Genomic DNA, 18785 nt, shown 5'->3' with positions numbered 1-18785 from the left:
AAGGCTGATGTTATCACCATCTCAAATCTGGTAAACTAGCAGACTTGCCTTGCAACTACTGCCCTATAGCCCTGCTATCAGTGATGGTAAAGTGATGGAGAGGGCCATAGATATCCCATTTAACTCCCTCACAGGAGGAGGCCTTCCGACCTGATGAGCAAGGGGGATTTAGGCCTCTCCTAGATGTTGCCCTCTCCACCATCATGAACTTAAAATGAATTGTCCCTTTTGTACATCTTCATTGTCAAACCCTTCACTGTCTGTTTCATCCTCCACTGGAACTTGCCCCTATTCTGCAAACCCTAGATTTTACCAGTGTCCGACTCCATGTCCCCTCTCTCTATTCCTTCCTACCCCCATTCCATCACTACCTTCCTCCTACCCCTCCCCCTCAAAACTCTTCCTCAAAACTCCCCTACAAATCTCCCCCCTCATCCGTTTCCTTAAAAACTCTCCCCTTACCCCTTCACTTCAAAACTCCCCCACCCTTCACCCCTCCTTTCAAATCTCCCCCCTCACCCCTCCTTTCAAAACTCCCCCCTCACCCTTTCCCTTCAAATCTCCACCCTCACCCTTCCCCTTCAAATCTCCCCCCTCACCCTTCCCCTTCAAATCTCCCCTCTCACCCCTCCTTTCAAAACTCCCCCCTCACCCTTCCCCTTCAAATCTCCATCCTCACCCTTCCCCTTCAAATCTCCACCCTCACCCTTCCCCTTCAAATCTCCCCCCTCACCCCTCCTTTCAAAACTCCCCCCTCACCCTTCCCCTTCAAATCTCCATCCTCACCCTTCCCCTTCAAATCTCCATCCTCACCCTTCCCCTTCAAATCTCCATCCTCACCCTTCCCCTTCAAATCTCCATCCTCACCCTTCCCCTTCAAATCTCCATCCTCACCCTTCCCCTTCAAAACTCCCCCCTCACCCTTCCCCTTCAAATCTCCCCCCTCACCCTTCCCCTTCAAATCTCCATCCTCACCCTTCCCCTTCAAATCTCCACCCTCACCCTTCCCCTTCAAATCTCCCCCCTCACCCTTCCCCTTCAAATCTCCCCTCTCACCCCTCCTTTCAAAACTCCCGCCTCACCCTTCCCCTTCAAATCTCCATCCTCACCCTTCCCCTTCAAATCTCCCCCCTCACCCTTCCCCTTCAAATCTCCACCCTCACCCTTCCCCTTCAAATCTCCACCCTCACCCTTCCCCTTCAAATCTCCCCCATTACCTCAAATCTCAATTGGTCCCAATGACCTGTGATAACTCGCCCGACTCCCAGCGGCCCTGTCTGATATTTGACTGATGGGGATTTTGGTCCGTTATTTGGAATTTCTCCCGATAACTGGTGATAACTCGCCCATGCTTTGTGAAAGATACCGTGGGATGTTTAACTTCAACTAGTAAATGCTAGCAGACCAGAGACCCGAGAACGTCTGTCAGAGGGACGGGCAATGTGGGCCATCTTGTGATGCAGGCCAGCAGAGCACCAACCCAAAAGGTGAGATTTGAGTCCAGAGTGGACAGCTCAATGTCAAAGGTGAAACAGCTCAATGTCAAAGGTGAAACAGCTCAATGTCAAAGGTGAGGTTTCGACTCTGGTTGAGTGCAATACACCTGAATCAATTTAAACGGCTGATCAATGTCTCTCGCCCAATATAGAAGCAAATTAAATGATACAAGGGTTCAAAATGTTAAATTAGGTGTGTGTGTGTGTATTTTGTATTTATGTGTGTGTGTGTATTTTGTATTTATGTGTGTGTGTGTATTTTATATGTGTGTGTATTTTGTATTTATTTATGTGTGTGTGTGTATGTATTTTGTATTATGTGTGTATTTTGTATTATGTGTGTGTGTGTATTTTGTATGTGTGTGTATTTTGTATGTGTGTGTATGTCTATTTTGTATTTGTGTGTATTTTGTATTTGTGTGTGTGTGTGTATTTTGTATTTGTGTGTGTATGTGTGTGTGTATTTTGTATTTGTGTGTGTGTGTATTTTGTATTTGTGTGTGTGGGTGTGTGTATTTTGTATTTATGTGTGTGTATGTAGTGTGTGTATTTTGTATTTATGTGTGTGTGTGTGTATTTTGTATTTGTGTGTGGGTGTGTGCGCATATGTGTGTGTGTATATATATTGTATTTATGTATGTATGTGTGTGTGTGTGCTTATTTTGTTTATATGTGTGTGTGTATTTTATATTTATGTGTGTCTGTATTTTGTATTTATTTATGTGTGTGTGTATTTTGTATTTATTTATGTGTGTGTGTATTTTGTATTTATTTATGTGTGTGTGTATTTTGTATTTATTTATGTGTGTGTGTGTGTGTGTGTGTGTATTTTGTATTGTGTGTGTGTGTGTGTGTATTTAGTACTACGTGTGTATTTTGTATGATGTGTTTGTGTGTGTGTATTTTGTATTTGTGTGTGTGTGTGTGTATTTTGTATTTGTATTTGTGTGTGTGTGTGTATTTTGTATTTGTGTGTGTGTGTATTTTGTATTTGTGTGTGTGTGTATTTTGTATTTGTGTGTGTGTGTATTTTGTATTTGTGTGTGTGTGTATTTTGTATTTGTGTGTGTGTGTGTATTTTGTATTTGTGTGTGTGTGTGTATTTTGTATTTGTGTGTGTGTGTGTATTTTGTATTTGTGTGTGTGTGTATTTTGTATTTATGTGTGTGTGTGTGTGTATTTTGTATTTATGTGTGGGTGTGTGTGTATGTAGTGTGTGTATTTTGTATTTGTGTGTGTCTGCGTGTGTGTGTGTGTGTGTGTGTGTATGTCTATTTTGTATTTGTGTGTGTGTATTTTGTATTTGTGTGTGTGTGTGTATTTTGTGTTTGTGTGTATGTGTGTGTATTTTGTATGTGTGTGTGTATTTTGTATGTGTGTGTGTGTATTTTGTATTTATGTGTGTGTGTGTATGTAGTGTGTGTGTGTGTGTGTATTTTGTATTTATGTGTGTGTATGTAGTGTGTATATTTTGTATTTATGTGTGTATGTCTGCGTGTGTGTGTGTATGTAGTGTGTGTGTATTTTGTATTTGTGTGTGTGTGTGTGTATTTTGTATTTGTGTGTGTGTGTGTGCGCATATGTGTGTGTGTATATATTGTATTTATGTGTGTGTGTGTGTGTATTTTGTATTTATTTATGTGTGTATTTTGTATTTATTTACGTGTGTGTATTTTGTATTTATTTATGTATGTCTGTGTGTGTATTTTGTATTGTGTGTGTGTGTATTTAGTATTATGTGTGTATTTTGTATTGTGTGTGTGTGTATTTAGTATTATGTGTGTATTTTTTATTGTGTGTGTCTGTGTGTGTATTTTGTATTGTGTGTGTGTGTGTGTATTTAGTATTATGTGTGTATTTTGCATTGTGTGTGTGTGTATTTTGTATCTGTGTGTATTTTGTATTGTGTGTATGTAGTGTGTGTGTGTATTTTGTATTTGTGTGTGTGCGCGTATGTGTGTGTGTATATATTGTATTTATGTGTGTGTGTATATATTGTATTTATGTGTGTGTGTATATATTGTATTTATGTGTGTGTGTATATATTGTATTTATGTGTGTGTGTGTGTGTATTTTATATTTATGTGTGTGTGTGTGTGTGTATTTTGCATTTATTTATGTGTGTGTGTATTTTGTATTTATTTATGTGTCTGTGTGTGTATTTTGTATTGTGTGTGTGTGTGTGTGTATTTTGTATTGTGTGTGTGTGTATTTAGTATTATGTGTGTGTGTGTATTTTGTATCTGTGTGTATTTTGTATTTGTGTGTGTGTGCGTATTTGTATTTGTGTGTGTGTGTATTTTGTATTTGTATTTGTGTGTGTGTGTGTGTATTTTGTATTTGTGTGTGTATTTTGTATTTATGTGTTTGTGTGTGTATTTTGTATTTATGTGTGTGTATTTTGTGTGTGTGTGTGTATTTTGTATTTGTGTGTGTATTTTGTATTTATGTGTTTGTGTGTGTATTTTGTATTTATGTGTGTGTGTGTGTGTATTTTGTATTTATGTGTGTGTGTGTGTGTATTTTGTATTTATGTGTGTGTATTTTGTGTGTGTGTGTGTGTGTGTGTGTGTATTTTGTATTTATGTGTGTGTATTTTGTGTGTGTGTGTGTGTGTATTTTGTATTTATGTGTGTGTATTTTGTATTTATGTGTTTGTGTGTGTGTATTTTGTATGTGTGTGTGTGTGTGTGTTTGGTTGTAACTGCAGAATTCCTTTGTCGATGTCATTTAACAGGCCATGGATCACTCATCGATGAAAGTTTATCGATTCATGTTCACATGTACAGTGTGAGATATTTTTATCGATGTAAAAATGAGTTTGCGCGATCGAATATATTAAAATGTGTATTCATGAATTAATTGTTGTATAACTTGATAAATCCATAGTTACATATTTGCATTGCAGGTAAACTCATTCAAAAGAGGAATCGATAAAAATGTACATACCTGTTTGTGCAGTGAAGGTGAAGCCGTTGTCGCAAATGGATTGTGGTTGATGTTTATAATATCTGGAACTGCACAAGCGGGAAATTTTCGCCAAGACGCGGCAAACATCCCGGACACCTGACATTGTCAATAGGGGGCAGTCATCGCACCTGGAGCAATATTAAACTCGATGGTATTCATAGAATACTTACCCTGCGCAGTCTTGACAAAGTCTTGGTGCAAGCCAACTCTTCTGTTTTTTAAGGGTTTTTATTTTTTTGGATCCAATATGGCTGCCAGACCATAATCCATATGTCATAATATATATTTATTGTGTTTTGATCCATATTTGTTTACACACAAAAGCCTTAAAAAACACTAAAACATATCCTGGCGAGGGTTTGTGATCTCTGATTGCTCTTTCTTGTTTTCTATGTAGAGGTTTCGGAGATATAGAGGTGCAAAGTTTTTCGTTTTTTCCAAGATGGCGCCTGTACTACGTGACCTATGATGTCATAATTATCATAGGAACAATTCTACAGGAGGAGCCGCTCATATTCTGAAAATTTCGTATTCATTAGACTAACAGTTGGAGAGGAAAAAAAATTTTCTTGCTGATCACATCAAGCATTGTACTTGTCAAATTATGACGTCATAATAGAGGCAACTATGACATCATCATTAATATATCTTATTCCCCATGGTATGTACTTGACAATGAGCCATGTTTCAATTTTTTCCATTAAGGAGTTTGGGAGATATAGAGGTGTAACATTTTTCCAAGATGGCGTAAGTACTACGTGACCGATGACGTCATAATTATCAGCAAAAAAAATCTGCAGGCAGAGGCGCTCCTGTGGTAAATTTTCATGTCAATCGGACCAACGGTTGCAGAGAAAATGAATTTTTAAAATGCAGGTACGGCACACATCCGGCACACCTATGCACCCGATTGCTTAACCCAAGCTTTCGCTTCGCGAGCGCAGAGTAATATTGTTCCTACATTCGAGTTAACCCGGACCTGAAGCAACATGAAATGATCTTCCGACATTCGAGTTAACACGGACCTGAAGCAACATTAAATGATCTTCCAACATTCGAGTTAACACGGACCTGAAGCAATATTAAATGATCTTCCAACATTCGAGTTAACCCGGACCTGGAGCAATATTAAATGATCTTCCAACATTCGAGTTAACCCGGACCTGGAGCAATATTAAATGATGTTTCTACATTCTAGTTAACCTGGACCTGGAGCAATATTAAATTATCTTCCAACATTCGAGTTAACCTGGACCTGAAGCAATATTAAATGATCTTCCAACATTCGAGTTAACCCGGACCTGGAGCAATATTAAATGATGTTTCTACATTCTAGTTAACCTGGACCTGGAGCAATATTAAATTATCTTCCTCCATTTGAGTTAACCTGGAGCAATATTAAATGATGTTACTAGTACTACATTCGAGTTAACCTGGACCTGGAGCAATATTAAATGATCTTCCTACATTTCAGTTAATCTGGACCTGGAGCAATATTAAATTATCTTCCTACATTTGAGTTAACCTGGGCCTGGAGCAATATTAAATGATCTTCCTACATTTGAGTTAACCTGGGCCTGGAGCAATATTAAATGATGTTCCTACATTTGAGTTAACCTGGGCCTGGAGCAATATTAAATGATGTGACGACATTCGAGTTAATCTGGACCTGGAGCAATATTAAATGATCTTCCAACATTCGAGTTAACCTGGATCTGGAGCAATATTAAATGATGTTACTACATTAGAGTTAACCTGGAGCAATATTAAATTATCTTCCTACATTTGAGTTAACCTGGACCTGGAGCAATATTAAATGATCTTCCAACATTCGAGTTAACCTGGATCTGGAGCAATATTAAATGATGTTACTACATTAGAGTTAACCTGGACCTGGAGCAATATTAAATTATCTTCCTACATTTGAGTTAACCTGGACCTGGAGCAATATTAAATGATGTGACGACATTCGAGTTAATCTGGACCTGGAGCAATATTAAATTATCTTCCTCCATTCGAGTTAACTCGGACCTGGAACAATATTAAATGATCTTCCTACATTCGAGTTAACTCGGACCTGGAGCAATATTAAACGATCTTCCTACATTCGAGTTAACCTGGACCTGGAGCAATATTAAATGATCTTCCTACATTTGAGTTAAGCTGGACCTGGAGCAATATTAAATGATGTTCCTACATTCGAGCGAACCTGGGCCTGGACCAATCTTAAATGATGTTCCCACATTCAAGTTAACCTGGGCCTGGAGCAATATTAAATGATGTTCCCACATTCGAGTTAACCTGGACCTGGAGCAATATTAAATTATCTTCCTACATTCAACTTAACCTGGAGCAATGTTAAATTATCTTCCTACATTCGAGTTAACCTGGGCCTGGAGCAATATTAAATGATGTTCCCACATTCGAGATAACTCAGACCTGGAGAAATATTAAATGATCTTCCTACATTCAAGTTAACTCGGACCTGGAACAATATTAAATGATGTTCCTACATTCGAGCGAACCTCGGCCTGGAGCAATCTTAAATGATGTTCCCACATTCAAGTTAACCTGGGCATGGAGCAATATTAAATGATGTTCCCACATTCGAGTTAACCTGAAGCAATATTAAATTATCTTCCTTCATTCGAGTTAACCTGGGCCTGGAGCAATATTAAATGATGTTACTACATTCGAGTTAACCTGAACCTGGAGCAATGTCAAAAGATCTTCCTGCATTCGAGCAAACCCGGAACTGGAGAAATATTAAATGATCTTCCTACATTCGAGTTAACTCGGACCTGGAACAATATTAAATGATGTTCCTACATTCAAGTGAACCTGGGCCTGGAGCAATATTAAATGATGTTCCCACATTCGAGTTAACTCTGACTTGCAGCAATATTAAATGATCTTCCAACATTCGAGTTAATTAGGACCTGGAGCAATATTAAATGATCTTCCAACATTCGAGTTAACCTGGATCTGGAGCAATATTAAATGATGTTACTACATTAGAGTTAACCTGGACCTGGAGCAATATTAAATTATCTTCCTACATTTGAGTTAACCTGGACCTGGAGCAATATTAAATGATGTGACGACATTCGAGTTAATCTGGACCTGGAGCAATATTAAATGATCTTGCAACATTCGAGTTAACCTGGATCTGGAGCAATATTAAATGATGTTACTACATTAGAGTTAACCTGGACCTGGAGCAATATTAAATTATCTTCCTACATTTGAGTTAACCTGGACCTGGAGCAATATTAAATGATGTGACGACATTCGAGTTAATCTGGACCTGGAGCAATATTAAATGATCTTCCTACATTCGAGTTAACTCGGACCTGGAACAATATGAAATGATCTTCCTACATTCGAGTTAACTCGGACCTGGAGCAATATTAAACGATCTTCCTACATTCGAGTTAACCTGGACCTGGAGCAATATTAAATGATCTTCCTACATTTGAGTTAAGCTGGACCTGGAGCAATATTAAATGATCTTCCTGCATTCGAGTTAATCTGGACCTGGAGCAATATTAAATGATGTGACTACATTCGAGTTCACCTGGATCTGGAGCAATATTAAATGATCTTCCGACATTCGACTTAACCTGGAGCAATCTTAAATTATCTTCCGACATTTGAGTTAACCTGGACCTGGAGCAATATTAAATGATGTTCCCACATTCGAGTTAACCTGGACCTGGAGCAATATTAAATTATCTTCCTACATTCAACTTAACCTGGAGCAATGTTAAATTATCTTCCTACATTCGAGTTAACCTGGGCCTGGAGCAATATTAAATGATGTTCCCACATTCGAGATAACTCAGACCTGGAGAAATATTAAATGATCTTCCTACATTCAAGTTAACTCGGACCTGGAACAATATTAAATGATGTTCCTACATTCGAGCGAACCTCGGCCTGGAGCAATCTTAAATGATGTTCCCACATTCAAGTTAACCTGGGCATGGAGCAATATTAAATGATGTTCCCACATTCGAGTTAACCTGAAGCAATATTAAATTATCTTCCTTCATTCGAGTTAACCTGGGCCTGGAGCAATATTAAATGATGTTACTACATTCGAGTTAACCTGAACCTGGAGCAATGTCAAAAGATCTTCCTGCATTCGAGCAAACCCGGAACTGGAGAAATATTAAATGATCTTCCTACATTCGAGTTAACTCGGACCTGGAACAATATTAAATGATGTTCCTACATTCAAGTGAACCTGGGCCTGGAGCAATATTAAATGATGTTCCCACATTCGAGTTAACTCTGACTTGCAGCAATATTAAATGATCTTCCAACATTCGAGTTAATTAGGACCTGGAGCAATATTAAATGATCTTCCAACATTCGAGTTAACCTGGATCTGGAGCAATATTAAATGATGTTACTACATTAGAGTTAACCTGGACCTGGAGCAATATTAAATTATCTTCCTACATTTGAGTTAACCTGGACCTGGAGCAATATTAAATGATGTGACGACATTCGAGTTAATCTGGACCTGGAGCAATATTAAATGATCTTGCAACATTCGAGTTAACCTGGATCTGGAGCAATATTAAATGATGTTACTACATTAGAGTTAACCTGGACCTGGAGCAATATTAAATTATCTTCCTACATTTGAGTTAACCTGGACCTGGAGCAATATTAAATGATGTGACGACATTCGAGTTAATCTGGACCTGGAGCAATATTAAATGATCTTCCTACATTCGAGTTAACTCGGACCTGGAACAATATGAAATGATCTTCCTACATTCGAGTTAACTCGGACCTGGAGCAATATTAAATGATGTGACGACATTCGAGTTAATCTGGACCTGGAGCAATATTAAATGATCTTCCGACATTCGACTTAACCTGGAGCAATATTAAATTATCTTCCGACATTTGAGTTAACCTGGACCTGGAGCAATATTAAATGATGTTCCCACATTCGAGATAACTCAGACCTGGAGAAATATTAAATGATCTTCCTACATTCAAGTTAACTCGGACCTGGAACAATATTAAATGATGTTCCTACATTCGAGCGAACCTGGGCCTGGAGCAATCTTAAATGATGTTCCCACATTCAAGTTAACCTGGGCCTGGAGCAATATTAAATGATGTTCCCACATTCGAGTTAACCTGAAGCAATATTAAATTATCTTCCTTCATTCGAGTTAACCTGGGCCTGGAGCAATATTAAATGATGTTACTACATTCGAGTTAACCTGAACCTGGAGCAATATCAAAAGATCTTCCTGCATTCGAGCAAACCCGGAACTGGAGAAATATTAAATGATCTTCCTACATTCGAGTTAACTCGGACCTGGAACAATATTAAATGATGTTCCTACATTCAAGTGAACCTGGGCCTGGAGCAATATTAAATGATGTTCCCACATTCGAGTTAACTCTGACTTGCAGCAATATTAAATGATCTTCCAACATTCGAGTTAATTAGGACCTGGAGCAATATTAAATGATCTTCCAACATTCGAGTTAACCTGGATCTGGAGCAATATTAAATGATGTTACTACATTAGAGTTAACCTGGACCTGGAGCAATATTAAATTATCTTCCTACATTTGAGTTAACCTGGACCTGGAGCAATATTAAATGATGTGACGACATTCGAGTTAATCTGGACCTGGAGCAATATTAAATGATCTTCCAACATTCGAGTTAACCTGGATCTAGAGCAATATTAAATGATGTTACTACATTAGAGTTAACCTGGACCTGGAGCAATATTAAATTATCTTCCTACATTTGAGTTAACCTGGACCTGGAGCAATATTAAATGATGTGACGACATTCGAGTTAATCTGGACCTGGAGCAATATTAAATGATCTTCCTACATTGGAGTTAACTCGGACCTGGAACAATATGAAATGATCTTCCTACATTCGAGTTAACTCGGACCTGGAGCAATATTAAACGATCTTCCTACATTCGAGTTAACCTGGACCTGGAGCAATATTAAATGATCTTCCTACATTTGAGTTAACCTGGACCTGGAGCAATATTAAATGATGTGACGACATTCCAGTTAATCTGGACCTGGAGCAATATTAAATGATCTTCCAACATTCGAGTTAACCTGGATCTGGAGCAATATTAAATGATGTTACTACATTAGAGTTAACCTGGACCTGGAGCAATATTAAATTATCTTCCTACATTTGAGTTAACCTGGACCTGGAGCAATATTAAATGATGTGACGACATTCGAGTTAATCTGGACCTGGAGCAATATTAAATGATCTTCCTAGATTCGAGTTAACTCGGACTTGGAACAATATGAAATGATCTTCCTACATTCGAGTTAACCTGGACCTGGAGCAATATTAAACGATCTTCCTACATTCGAGTTAACTCGGATCTGGAGCAATATTAAACGATCTTCCTACATTCGAGTTAACCTGGACCTGGAGCAATATTAAATGATCTTCCTACATTTGAGTTAAGCTGGACCTGGAGCAATATTAAATGATGTGACGACATTCGAGTTAATCTGAACCTGGAGCAATATTAAATGATCTTCCTGCATTCGAGTTAATCTGGACCTGGAACAATATTAAATGATGTGACTACATTCGAGTTCACCTGGATCTGGAGCAATATTAAATGATCTTCCGACATTCGACTTAACCTGGAGCAATATTAAATTATCTTCCGACATTTGAGTTAACCTGGACCTGGAGCAATATTAAATGATGTTCCCACATTCGAGTTAACCTGGACCTGGGGCAATATTAAATTATCTTCCTACATTCAACTTAACCTGGAGCAATGTTAAATTATCTTCCTACATTCAAGTTAACCTGGGCCTGGAGCAATATTAAATGATGTTACTACATTAGAGTTAACCTGGACCTGGAGCAATATTAAATTATCTTCCTACATTCGAGTTAACCCGGACCTGGAGCTATATTAAATGATGTTTCCATATTCGAATTAACCTGGACCTGGAACAATATTAAATGATCTTCCTACATTCGAGTTAACCTGGACCTGAAGCAATATTAAATGATGTGACTACATTCGAGTTAACCTGAACCTGGAGCAATATCAAAAGATCTTCCTGCATTCGAGCAAACCCGGAACTGGAGAAATATTAAATGATCTTCCTACATTCGAGTTAACTCGGACCTGGAACAATATTAAATGATGTTCCTACATTCAAGTGAACCCGGACCTGAAGCAACATTAAATGATCTTCCTACATTCGAGTTAACCTGGGCCTGGAGCAATATTTAATGATCTTCCTACATTCAAGTTAATCTGGACCTGGAGCAATATTAAATGATGTTCCCACATTCGAGTTAACCTGGACCTGGAGCAATATTAAATTATCTTCCTACATTCAAGTTAACCTGGACCTGGAGCAATATTAAATGATGTTCCCACATTCGAGTTAACCTGGACCTGGAGCAATATTTAATGATCTTCCTACATTCAAGTTAATCTGGACCTGGAGCAATATTAAATGATGTTTCTACATTCGAGTTAACCTGGACCTGGAGCAATATTAAATTATCTTCCTCCATTTGAGTTAACCTGGACCTAGAGCAATATTAAATGATGTTACTACATTCGAGTTAACCTGGACCTGAAGCAATATTAAATGATCTTCCTACATTCGAGTTAATCTGGACCTGGAGCAATATTAAATTATCTTCCTACATTTGAGTTAACCTGGGCCTGGAGCAATATTAAATGATGTGAAGACATTCGAGTTAATCTGGACCTGGGGCAATATTAAATGATCTTCCTGCATTCGAGTTAATCTGGACCTGGAGCAATATTAAATGATCTTCCTGCATTCGAGTTAATCTGGACCTGGAGCAATATTAAATGATGTGACTACATTCGAGTTCACCTGGACCTGGAGCAATATTAAATGATCTTCCGACATTCGACTTAAGCTGGAGCAATATTAAATTATCTTCCGACATTTGAGTTAACCTGGACTTGGAGCAATATTAAATGATGTTCCCACATTTGAGATAACTCAGACCTGGAGAAATATTAAATGATCTTCCTACATTCAAGTTAACTCGGACCTGGAACAATATTAAATGATGTTCCTACATTCGAGCGAACCTGGGCCTGGAGCAATCTTAAATGATGTTCCCACATTCAAGTTAACCTGGGCCTGGAGCAATATTAAATGATGTTCCCACATTCGAGTTAACCTGAAGCAATATTAAATTATCTTCCTTCATTCGAGTTAACCTGGGCCTGGAGCAATATTAAATGATGTTCCTACATTCAAGTGAACCTGGGCCTGGAGCAATATTAAATGATGTTCCCACATTCGAGTTAACTCTGACTTGCAGCAATATTAAATGATGTTCCTACATTCAAGTGAACCTGGGCCTGGAGCAATATTAAATGATCTTCCAACATTCGAGTTAATTAGGACCAGGAGCAATATTAAATGATCTTCCAACATTCGAGTTAACCTGGATCTGGAGCAATATTAAATGATGTTACTACATTAGAGTTAACCTGAACCTGGAGCAATATTAAATTATCTTCCTACATTTGAGTTAACCTGGACCTGGAGCAATATTAAATGATGTGACGACATTCGAGTTAATCTGGACCTGGAGCAATATTAAATGATCTTCCAACATTCGAGTTAACCTGGATCTGGAGCAATATTAAATGATGTTACTACATTAGAGTTAACCTGGACCTGGAGCAATATTAAATGATGTTACTACATTAGAGTTAACCTGGACCTGGAGCAATATTAAATGATGTTACTACATTATAGTTAACCTGGACCTGGAGCAATATTAAATTATCTTCCTACATTTGAGTTAACCTGGACCTGGAGCAATATTAAATGATGTGACGACATTCGAGTTAATCTGGACCTGGAGCAATATTAAATGATCTTCCAACATTCGAGTTAACCTGGACCTGGAGCAATATTAAATTATCTTCCTACATTTGAGTTAACCTGGACCTGGAGCAATATTAAATGATGTGACGACATTCGAGAAAATCTGGACTTGGAGCAATATTAAATGATCTTCCTACATTCGAGTTAACTCGGACCTGGAACAATATGAAATGATCTTCCTACATTCGAGTTAACTCGGACCTGGAGCAATATTAAACGATCTTCCTACATTCGAGTTAACCTGGACCTGGAGCAATATTAAATGATCTTCCTACATTTGAGTTAAGCTGGACCTGGAGCAATATTAAATGATGTGACGACATTCGAGTTAATCTGAACCTGGAGCAATATTAAATGATCTTCCGACATTCGACTTAACCTGGAGCAATATTAAATTATCTTCCGACATTTGAGTTAACCTGGACCTGGAGCAATATTAAATGATGTTCCCACATTCGAGTTAATCTGAACCTGGAGCAATATTAAATGATCTTCCTGCATTCGAGTTAATCTGGACCTGGAGCAATATTAAATGATGTGACTACATTCGAGTTCACCTGGATCTGGAGCAATATTAAATGATCTTCCGACATTCGACTTAACCTGGAGCAATATTAAATTATCTTCCGACATTTGAGTTAACCTGGACCTGGAGCAATATTAAATGATGTTCCCACATTCGAGTTAACCTGGACCTGGAGCAATATTAAATTATCTTCCGACATTCAACTTAACCTGGAGCAATGTTAAATTATCTTCCTACATTCGAGTTAACCTGGGCCTGGAGCAATATTAAATGATCTTCCGACATTCGAGTTAACCCGGACCTGAAGCAATATCAAATGATCTTCCTACATTCGAGTTAACCCGGACCTGGAGCTATATTAAATGATGTTTCCATATTCGAATTAACCTGGACCTGGAACAATATTAAATGATCTTCCTACATTCGAGTTAACCTGGACCTGGAGCAATATTAAATGATGTTACTACATTCGAGTTAACCTGAACCTGGAGCAATATCAAAAGATCTTCCTGCATTCGAGCAAACCCGGAACTGGAGAAATATTAAATGATCTTCCTACATTCGAGTTAACTCGGACCTGGAACAATATTAAATGATGTTCCTACATTCAAGTGAACCCCGACCTGAAGCAACATGAAATGATCTTCCTACATTCGAGTTAACCTGGGCCTGGAGCAATATTAAATGATGTTCCCACATTCGAGTTAACCTGGACCTGGAGCAATATTTAATGATCTTCCTACATTCGAGTTAACCCGGACCTGAAGCAACATTAAATGATCTTCCAACATTCGAGTTAACCCGGACCTGGAGCAATATTAAATGATGTTTCTACATTCGAGTTAACCTGGACCTGGAGCAATATTAAATTATCTTCCTCCATTTGATTTAACCTGGACCTGGAGCAATATTAAATGATGTTACTACATTCGAGTTAACCTGGACCTGGAGCAATATTAAATGATGTTACTACATTCGAGTTAACCTGGACCTGGAGCAATATTAAATTATCTTCCTCCATTTGATTTAACCTGGACCTGGAGCAATATTAAATGATGTTACTACATTCGAGTTAACCTGGACCTGGAGCAATATTAAATGATCTTCCTACATTCGAGTTAATCTGGACCTGGAGAAATATTAAATTATCTTCCTACATTTAAGTTAACCTGGGCCTGGAGCAATATTAAATGATGTGACGACATTCAAGTTAATCTGGACCTGGAGCAATATTAAATGATGTTTCTACATTCGAGTTAACCTGGACCTGGAGCAATATTAAATTATCTTCCTCCATTTGAGTTAACCTGGACCTGGAGCAATATTAAATGATGTTACTACATTCGAGTTAACCTGGACCTGGAGCAATATTAAATGATCTTCCTACATTCGAGTTAATCTGGACCTGGAGCAATATTAAATTATCTTCCTACATTTGAGTTAACCTGGGCCTGGAGCAATATTAAATGATGTGAAGACATTCGATTTAATCTGGACCTGGGGCAATATTAAATGATCTTCCTGCATTCGAGTTAATCTGGAGCAATATTAAATGATGTGACTACATTCGAGTTCACCTTGACCTGGAGCAATATTAAATGATCTTCCGACATTCGACTTAACCTGGAGCAATATTAAATTATCTTCCGACATTTGAGTTAACCTGGACTTGGAGCAATATTAAATGATGTTCCCACATTTGAGATAACTCAGACCTGGAGAAATATTAAATGATCTTCCTACATTCAAGTTAACTCGGACCTGGAGCAATATTAAATGATGTGACGACATTCGAGTTAATCTGGACCTGGAGCAATATTAAATGATCTTCCAACATTCGAGTTAACCTGGACCTGGAGCAATATTAAATTATCTTCCTACATTTGAGTTAACCTGGACCTGGAGCAATATTAAATGATGTGACGACATTCGAGAAAATCTGGACTTGGAGCAATATTAAATGATCTTCCTACATTCGAGTTAACTCGGACCTGGAACAATATGAAATGATCTTCCTACATTCGAGTTAACTCGGACCTGGAGCAATATTAAACGATCTTCCTACATTCGAGTTAACCTGGACCTGGAGCAATATTAAATGATCTTCCTACATTTGAGTTAAGCTGGACCTGGAGCAATATTAAATGATGTGACGACATTCGAGTTAATCTGAACCTGGAGCAATATTAAATGATCTTCCGACATTCGACTTAACCTGGAGCAATATTAAATTATCTTCCGACATTTGAGTTAACCTGGACCTGGAGCAATATTAAATGATGTTCCCACATTCGAGTTAATCTGAACCTGGAGCAATATTAAATGATCTTCCTGCATTCGAGTTAATCTGGACCTGGATCAATATTAAATGATGTGACTACATTCGAGTTCACCTGGATCTGGAGCAATATTAAATGATCTTCCGACATTCGACTTAACCTGGAGCAATATTAAATTATCTTCCGACATTTGAGTTAACCTGGACCTGGAGCAATATTAAATGATGTTCCCACATTCGAGTTAACCTGGACCTGGAGCAATATTAAATTATCTTCCGACATTCAACTTAACCTGGAGCAATGTTAAATTATCTTCCTACATTCGAGTTAACCTGGGCCTGGAGCAATATTAAATGATCTTCCGACATTCGAGTTAACCCGGACCTGAAGCAATATCAAATGATCTTCCTACATTCGAGTTAACCCGGACCTGGAGCTATATTAAATGATGTTTCCATATTCGAATTAACCTGGACCTGGAACAATATTAAATGATCTTCCTACATTCGAGTTAACCTGGACCTGGAGCAATATTAAATGATGTTACTACATTCGAGTTAACCTGAACCTGGAGCAATATCAAAAGATCTTCCTGCATTCGAGCAAACCCGGAACTGGAGAAATATTAAATGATCTTCCTACATTCGAGTTAACTCGGACCTGGAACAATATTAAATGATGTTCCTACATTCAAGTGAACCCCGACCTGAAGCAACATGAAATGATCTTCCTACATTCGAGTTAACCTGGGCCTGGAGCAATATTAAATGATGTTCCCACATTCGAGTTAACCTGGACCTGGAGCAATATTTAATGATCTTCCTACATTCGAGTTAACCTGGACCTGGAGCAATATTAAATGATGTTACTACATTCGAGTTAACCTGGACCTGGAGCAATATTAAATGATGTTACTACATTCGAGTTAACCTGGACCTGGAGCAATATTAAATTATCTTCCTCCATTTGATTTAACCTGGACCTGAAGCAATATTAAATGATGTTACTACATTCGAGTTAACCTGGACCTGGAGCAATATTAAATGATCTTCCTACATTCGAGTTAATCTGGACCTGGAGAAATATTAAATTATCTTCCTACATTTAAGTTAACCTGGGCCTGGAGCAATATTAAATGATGTGACGACATTCAAGTTAATCTGGACCTGGAGCAATATTAAATGATGTTTCTACATTCGAGTTAACCTGGACCTGGAGCAATATTAAATTATCTTCCTCCATTTGAGTTAACCTGGACCTGGAGCAATATTAAATGATGTTACTACATTCGAGTTAACCTGGACCTGGAGCAATATTAAATGATCTTCCTACATTCGAGTTAATCTGGACCTGGAGCAATATTAAATTATCTTCCTACATTTGAGTTAACCTGGGCCTGGAGCAATATTAAATGATGTGAAGACATTCGATTTAATCTGGACCTGGGGCAATATTAAATGATCTTCCTGCATTCGAGTTAATCTGGAGCAATATTAAATGATGTGACTACATTCGAGTTCACCTTGACCTGGAGCAATATTAAATGATCTTCCGACATTCGACTTAACCTGGAGCAATATTAAATTATCTTCCGACATTTGAGTTAACCTGGACTTGGAGCAATATTAAATGATGTTCCCACATTTGAGATAACTCAGACCTGGAGAAATATTAAATGATCTTCCTACATTCAAGTTAACTCGGACCTGGAACAATATTAAATGATGTTCCTACATTCGAGCGAACCTGGGCCTGGAGCAATCTTAAATGATGTTCCCACATTCAAGTTAACCTGGGCCTGGAGCAATATTAAATGATGTTCCCACATTCGAGTTAACCTGGACCTGGAGCAATATTAAATGATCTTCCTACATTCAACTTAACCTGAAGCAATATTAAATTATCTTCCTTCATTCGAGTTAACCTGAACCTGGAGCAATATCAAAAGATCTTCCTGCATTCGAGCAAACCCGGAACTGGAGAAATATTAAATGATCTTCCTACATTCGAGTTAACTCGGACCTGGAACAATATTAAATGATGTTCCTACATTCAAGTGAACCTGGGCCTGGAGCAATATTAAATCATCTTCCAACATTCGAGTTAACTCGGACCTGGAGCAATATTAAATGATCTTCCAACATTCGAGTTAACTCGGACCTGGAGCAATATTAAATGAAGTTCCTACATTCTAGCTAACTTGGACCTGGAACAATATTTAATGATCTTCCTACATTCGAGCTAACTCATACTGGGAGCATTATTAAATTATCTTCCGACATGCGAGATAACCTGGACCTGAAACAATATTAAATGATCTTCCAACATTCGAGTTAATTCGGACCTGGAGCAATATTAAATAATCTTCCTGCATTCGAGCTAACTCGGATCTGCAGCAATATTAAACAAGCGTTACGCCTAGGTCCCCCGTCGGTGAAGTGATGTGAGTTGACAAAGTGGACGCAAGGCGGCCATCTTGGATTTTGACGTGGCGCCCAATTTTCAATAGCGTTCTTCCTTATGCCTAGATACACCCACACACCAGATTAGAAGTTGGTACTTCGCTTATTGTCC

The sequence above is a fragment of the Myxine glutinosa genome, chromosome 8 (genome assembly GCF_964187855.1).
Source record: "Myxine glutinosa chromosome 8, kmMyxGlut1.1, whole genome shotgun sequence".
In the NCBI taxonomy this organism is placed as follows: domain Eukaryota; kingdom Metazoa; phylum Chordata; class Myxini; order Myxiniformes; family Myxinidae; genus Myxine; species Myxine glutinosa.
Note: the sequence above shows the minus strand (reverse complement) of the source record.